This window comes from Scyliorhinus torazame, unplaced genomic scaffold, assembly GCF_047496885.1.
Source record: "Scyliorhinus torazame isolate Kashiwa2021f unplaced genomic scaffold, sScyTor2.1 scaffold_1765, whole genome shotgun sequence".
In the NCBI taxonomy this organism is placed as follows: domain Eukaryota; kingdom Metazoa; phylum Chordata; class Chondrichthyes; order Carcharhiniformes; family Scyliorhinidae; genus Scyliorhinus; species Scyliorhinus torazame.
This window is the reverse complement of record NW_027309492.1, coordinates 1-6,522: the sequence shown is the minus strand read 5'-3', so window position 1 is coordinate 6,522 and position 6,522 is coordinate 1. Positions and strand designations below refer to the sequence as shown.

General features: G+C 56.5%; 1 long non-coding RNA gene across 1 annotated transcript; it reads left to right on the top strand.

Moving 5' to 3' along the window:
* Window positions 1-1,969: 1,969 nt before the first annotated feature.
* On the top strand, window positions 1,970-5,669 carry LOC140407663 (uncharacterized). The gene is made up of 3 exons (XR_011939745.1): window positions 1,970-2,096; window positions 3,525-3,711; window positions 5,583-5,669. It is a non-coding gene; the product is annotated as an uncharacterized lncRNA (long non-coding RNA).
* The last annotated feature ends 853 nt before the right edge of the window (window positions 5,670-6,522 follow it).

Sequence of the window (6,522 nt, the reverse complement as noted above, 5' to 3'; positions counted from 1 at the left end):
CGACATCGCCAAGGCCGCGATGCACGCAGTCGACGAGACGCTCCCCTTCCAAGTCGAGAGCGATGCATCAGACGTCGCTCTGGCTGCCACCCTCAACCAGGCAGGCAGGCCCGTGGCATTCTTTTCCTGCACCCTCCATGCCTCTGAATTTCGGCACTCCTCTGTAGAAAAGGAGGCCCCAAGTCATCATTGAAGCTGTGCGGCATTGCAGGCATTACCTGGCCGGCAGGAGATTCTCCTCACTGACCAACGGTCGGTTGCCTTCATGTTTAATGTGGAGATTGGACTGGGGTGAGCACAGTAAGAAGTCTTACAACACCAGGTTAAAGTCCAACAGGTTTGTTTCGAATCACTAGCTTTCGGAGCGCTGCTCCTTCCTCAGGTGAATGAAGAGGTATGTTCCAGAAACATATATATAGACAGATTCTAAGATGCCAGACAATGCTTGGAATACGAGCATTAGCAGGCGATTAAATCTTTACAGATCCAGAGATGGGGTAACCCCAGGTTAAAGAGGTGTGAATTGTGTCAAGCCAGGACAGTTGGTAGGATTTTGCAGGCCAGATGGGGGGGGTGAATGTAATGCGACATGAATCCCAGGTCCCGGTTGAGGCCGCACTCATGTGTGCGGAACTTGGCTATAAGTTTCTGCTCGGCGATTCTGCGTTGTCGCGCGTCCTGAAGGCCGCCTTGGAGAACGCTTACCCGGAGATCAGAGGCTGAATGCCCTTGACTGCTGAAGTGTTCCCCGACTGGAAGGGAACATTCCTGCCTGGTGATTGTCGCGCGATGTCCGTTCATTCGTTGTCGCAGTGTCGGCATGGTCTCTCCAATGTATCACGCTTCGGGACATCCTTTCCTGCAGCGTATGAGGTAGACAACGTTGGCCGAGTCGCACGAGTATGTACCGCGTACCTGGTGGGTGGTGTTCTCACGTGTAATGGTGGTATCCATGTCGATGATCTGGCACGTCTTGCAGAGATTGCCATGACAGGGTTGTGTGGTGTCGTGGTCACTGTTCTGAAGACTGGGTAGTTTGCTGCAAACAATGGTTTGTTTGAGGTTGCGCGGTTGTTTGAAGGCAAGTAGTGGGGGTGTGGGGATGACCTTGGCAAGATGTTCATCTTCATTGATGACGTGTTGAAGGCTGTGTGTGGGAGAGAGAGTGTGCGGGAGAGAGAGTGTGTGGGAGAGAGAGTGTGTGGGAGAGAGAGTGTGTGTGAGAGAGCATGTGTGGGAGAGAGTGTGTGTGTGAGAGAGAAAGTGTGTGTGTGAGAGAGTGAGTGTGTGTGTGTGTGTGTGTGTGTGAGAGTGTGTGTGTGAGAGAGAAAGTGTGTGTGTGAGAGAGTGTGTGTGTGTGTGTGTGTGTGAGAGAGAGTGTGTGTGTGAGAGATTTGTGTGTGTGAGTGTGTGTGCGAGTGTGTGTGTAAGAGATAGTGTGTGAGAAAGTGTGTGTGAAGAGTGTGTGTGTGAAGAGAGTGTGTGTGTGAAGAGAGTGTGTGTGTGAGAGAGAGAGTGTGTGTGAGAGAGTGTGTGTGTGAGAGAGAGAGTGTGTGTGAGAGAGTGTGAGAGTGTGTGATTGTGTGTGCGAGAGATTGTGTGTGTGAGAGTGTGTGTGAGAGAGCGACTGTGTGTGAGAGAGCGACTGTGTGTGAGAGAGAGTGTGTGTGTGTGAGAGAGAGTGCGTGTGAGAGAGAGAGTGTGAGAGAGTGTGTGAGAGAGTGTGTGAGAGAGTGCGTGTGAGAGAGTGTGTGAGAGTGTTTGTGTGTGTGTGAGTGTGTGTGTGAGTGAGTGTGTGTGTAAGAGCGAGAGTGTGTGTGCATGAGTGTGTGTGAGAGTGCGTGTGAGAGTGCGTGTGTGAGAGCGAGAGTGTGTGTGTGTGAGTGTGTGAGAGAGAATGTGTGTGAGCGAGTGTGTGCTCTCTGTCCCGGGACAGTCAGCTCGCTCTCCGATCTTGCCCCCCCAGGTCTGTGCGGGAACAGTGCTGTCTGTCGGTGTTGGAGGAGTTCCGATGTCAGACCGGAGTGGATGCTGCGAATCGCGACAGTTCCTGTACGCCGGAGGATGGCGACACCTGTGGATCGGATGTGTTTAAGGTGAGGGGGGAATGAAGGACTGGGTGAGTTTGGTGGGGTGCTTCCTCCTGGCATTTTGGCTGAGACCCACGCCAGTTCACCCACACTCTAGTAATTTTTTGGGGCCTTGGGGAGTTCCTCGCCGGTCCAGCCCTCACTTAGAAATACTTTCATCACTGGGGAGCGGAACTCGCCGGCAAGGCTGGCCCCTCAGGGATCTGGCTGACATTTCGAAAGGGTGCCCCAAACTTGAGAGTTCCCCACACCCCGGTCCACGGACAGTGTCACCCCCGCGTACACGTGGAGCGGGATTCTCCAATCCCGTGGCTGAGTGTTCACGCCATCAATAAACGCCTCGCGTTTTACGACGGCGTGAACGGGCCGCTCCCACGACTGATTCTGGCCCCTACAGGGGCCCAGCATCGCGCTGGAGCGGTTTGCGCCGCTCCAGCTGTCAATCCCGGCGCGAACTGTGGGCCGCGGGATCCGCGCATGCGCGGTGGCCTCCTTCAACGCGCCGGTCAAGAATCCCCACTCCTTTCGGGTCCCCCCTTTCCGGACAGCCAACCTTAACCCCCTCCAACCTTTATGAGACCCCTTCATACCCTCCCTTCACCCCCCCCCCCAATCCTTTTCAACCCCCCTAATTAATCCCATCTTTCATGGGCATGGCCCCATGCCAGGCCCCTACCAAGGCAGGCCAACACTGACACTTGGGCACCCTGTCAGTGCCCCTACCAGCCGGGCACTGCCACCCGGTCGCCCAGGGGTCTCCACTGGCCTGGGAACCCCCCCCCCCCAGGTGTCGGTACGCCTGCTCCATGTTTGTGCGGACCAATATTCTCGTGTGTGGCGAATCTCACTCCAGGCCTCTCGCAAGATCCGATGACGTGGTCGCGGCACCAAGTTGGGAGCGATGAGGCCGGTAAATCACGCCCATTGGTTGTCGCTGGAGAACATGTCGGCAATAAGAACAGTCTTGTCACCACCAACCGAGAGGGGCTTCTCCATTGCAGGGTGAGAGGGAGGAGGAGGGGGAGGGGGGGGTGGGGGGGGGGGGGTGCGCACAGGTCAGGGATTCCAAAGAAAGTGAAACGATTTCTCTTCGGCTCTGTCCAAAATGGCCGCCTTCTTACCGCGGCTGTGACCCCCCGACCCCCCCCCCCCAATCTCTCCTCCCCTGGCCCTCGCCCCATGTGCGGAGGAGGAGGAGGGCTTGGGTGGGGGGGGCGGGCATCAGACTCCCTCATTGGTCGAGCTGCGATAGGGGTGGGGGAGGGGCCACGATGTTCTGTGACCCAGAGGCCTGAGAGCACTGGAGAGAACGTGGGAGTAACGGGCTGCTCTCTCGACACGCGTCGCCCTGTGTCGTCACGCGTGTGTGCGTGCGCGGTGATTCGCTGTTTTTCTTCCCCCCCCCCCACCTTCCCCACTGTTCTTCACTTGCAGCGCTGCTGCGAGTGCTGTTCCCTGGGAAACCGGGCCCGACGCCAGGGCCTGGCCTGCGAGCGGATCCCGGCCCTCGGACCAGGCTGCGGGCAGGTCTTCACCATCTGCTGCGCGGAAGCGGACCGCCACCATCAGCCGCCCGGCAGCCGCCGCGAGCCCAGGCGCCCACAAGGGACGGCTCCAACCGGTGAGTCAGTGGTCAGTGGGTAGGCGGGGCGCGGAGGGAGGGAGGGAGGGAGGAGGAGGTTGCACTGCTTGGTATTACAATCCCAGACCAGACCCTCACAGTGAACAGAAACCCCAACATTTGATTTTAATTTTGCAGCACTGCGAGGAACGTATTCCTCATCCCAGGAGTGATTTCACAAAGAGATAGGGATACGGTTCATTAAAACAAACTTTCTTACACAGGATTAAAATATCATTAACATTATCAGAAAATAGCTTAAAATCATCCCTTAAACAATGCTAATCAATAAAATAATCCTTAACTGCTATCTTTATTCCCACTCGGCGGCATGTGCGCAGTGGGAACTGCGGCGCTGAGGACCCGGGTTCGAATCCTGGCCCTGGGTCACAGTCCATGTGGAGTTTGCACATTCTCCCCGTGTCTGTGTGGGTTTCACCCCCCCCACAACCCAAAGTTGTGCAGGGTAGGTGGATTGGCCACGCTAAATTGCCCCTTAATTGGGAACAAAAAATAATTGGGTACTCGAAATTTTTTATTTTTTAAAATCTTTATTCCCACTCAAACAACAGAACCATCGCAGCTCTCAATCCACTTTCAAATGCAGTTCGCAGACTCAGGAATACTCGCTGTACAGAGATGTCTGGATACTCCACTTTGAAAATGAGAGATCTTTTGAGACTGTTTGAAAGAAAGAGACTGGACCGCCTGCCGGAATAATGCCGAATCTCTGGATGTATTTCTTCAGAAACCTCCTCAGCTCCCCTTCCAACCAAAAACTAACCCTGAAAACCTCAACACCTGACTGCTTCAGAGCCTGGATCCTCACATTAACTACATCAACCCGCTAAGCTGAACACAATGTCTCTAATTATCTGATCCACAGGGAACCCTCTTAATCTAAATAATTGACCATTACCCCAAACTTTTATGATGCTTTAATTGCACATCTGACTCCAGAAGGTCTACTGCCTTTCAAACCAGGATTTATAAAAACATGACCACAGCAGCCACACACACACACACACACACACACACACTAACCCAGGGTTTTAACCCTTACAGCACCAAATACAAATAATACAAGATATCAAAAATTCCTACATTCATCGCACTGGGGTCCTGGTAAGGTCCAGGTTAGCCAGGGCTGGGAGAGTAGAAGATGGGGCCTGAGGAGTGAGGTAACCAGGGGGCAGGAATGGGACAAAGGCAGAGCACGGCTGGGGAAAGCCTGGGTGGCCTGGTTTGACCACAGGGTGGCAATCCCTTGTCCCAGCCTTCCATTAGGATGTGGGCAGGCAGTGGTGAAGGCCGAAAGGGTCGATTTGAAATAAAGAGCATCGCCAGAGGAGCTGATCACTAGTAGACGGGTCTGAAATCAGAGCGGTGACGAGAGTTCTTTATTTAGTCTGCAGTACGTTATGTTTGTTTAATTTGTATATGGGTGTGGGGCATTGCTGGTCTGGTCCAGCAATTATCGGCAATTCCTAAATGTGGGGGTGGAGATTAATGAGGTAACTCTGTCAAAGAACCAGAATAGGTGTGTCGGGTGGAATGGCCGCTGCCTGATGCTGTGGGAAGTTCGAACAGCAGCAGCTGAATATCGCAGATGGTGAGGAGTTTCCGAATGACCTGGGTGGGGCTGTTGAACCTGAGTAGCCATCGCCTACACAGTTGTCACCGCCAACCGTTAGGGCTGCTCCACTGCGGGGTGGGGGGCCGGTTAAGGTGGCGGTGGGGGAGGGCGGGGGGGGGGGAGGTGACTGGAAGGGCGGGGGGGTCCCGTTCACGCCCGCCCCCACTACCGCAACGCCCAGAGGTCTCAGAGTCCACCGCAAGAAATTGAATGTCTCTTTCTGTGACACCGGCAGGCGGGCGAGAATGGGAGGAGGGACGCAGGAACCCGAGTCAGGTCTCTTGGCCAGCAGAGGAGGAAAAGGAGGTCGACCACTGCCCAGGTAGGCGGGTGCTTCAAAAGTGAGGACGACCCACCCTCTCTGACTCCCTCCCCCCCCCCCCCCCCCCCCCCCCCCCCGCCCACATTCATGGTGAATCACCTCAGAGGGATTTCTACCATGGTGCGCCACTCCCACAGCACTGACCCTCCGACAGTGCGCCGCTCCCTTAGCACTGACCCTCCGACAGTGCGGCGCTCCCTCAGCACTGACCCTCCGACAGTGCGGCACTCCCTCAGCACTGACCCTCCGACAGTGCGGCGCTCCCCCAGCACTGACCCTCCGACAGTGCGGCGCTCCCTCTGCACTGATCTTCCGACAGTGCGGCGCTCCCTCAGCGCTGAACCTCCGACAGTGCAGCGCTCCCTCAGCGCTGACCCTCCGACAGTGCGCCGCTCCCTCAGCACTGACCCTCCGACAGTGCGCCGCTCCCTCAGCACTGACCCTCCGACAGTGCGGCACTCCCCCAGCACTGACCCTCCGACAGTGCGGCGCTCCCTCAGCACTGACCCTCCGACAGTGCGGCACTCCCTCAGCACTGACCCTCCGACAGTGCGGCGCTCCGCCAGCACTGACCATCCGACAGCACGGCGCTCCCACTGCACTGATCTTCCGACAGTGCGGCGCTCCCACTGCACTGACCCTCTGACAGTGCAGCGCTCCCTCAGCACTGACCCTCCGACAGTGCGGCGCTCCCTCAGCACTGACCCTCCGATAGTGCGACGCTCCCTCAGCACTGACCCTCCGACAGTGCGCCGCTCCCTCAGTACTGACCCTCCGACAGTGCGGCGCTCCCTCAGCACTGACCCTCCGACAGTGCGGCTCCCTCAGCACTGACCCTCCGAAAGTGCGACGC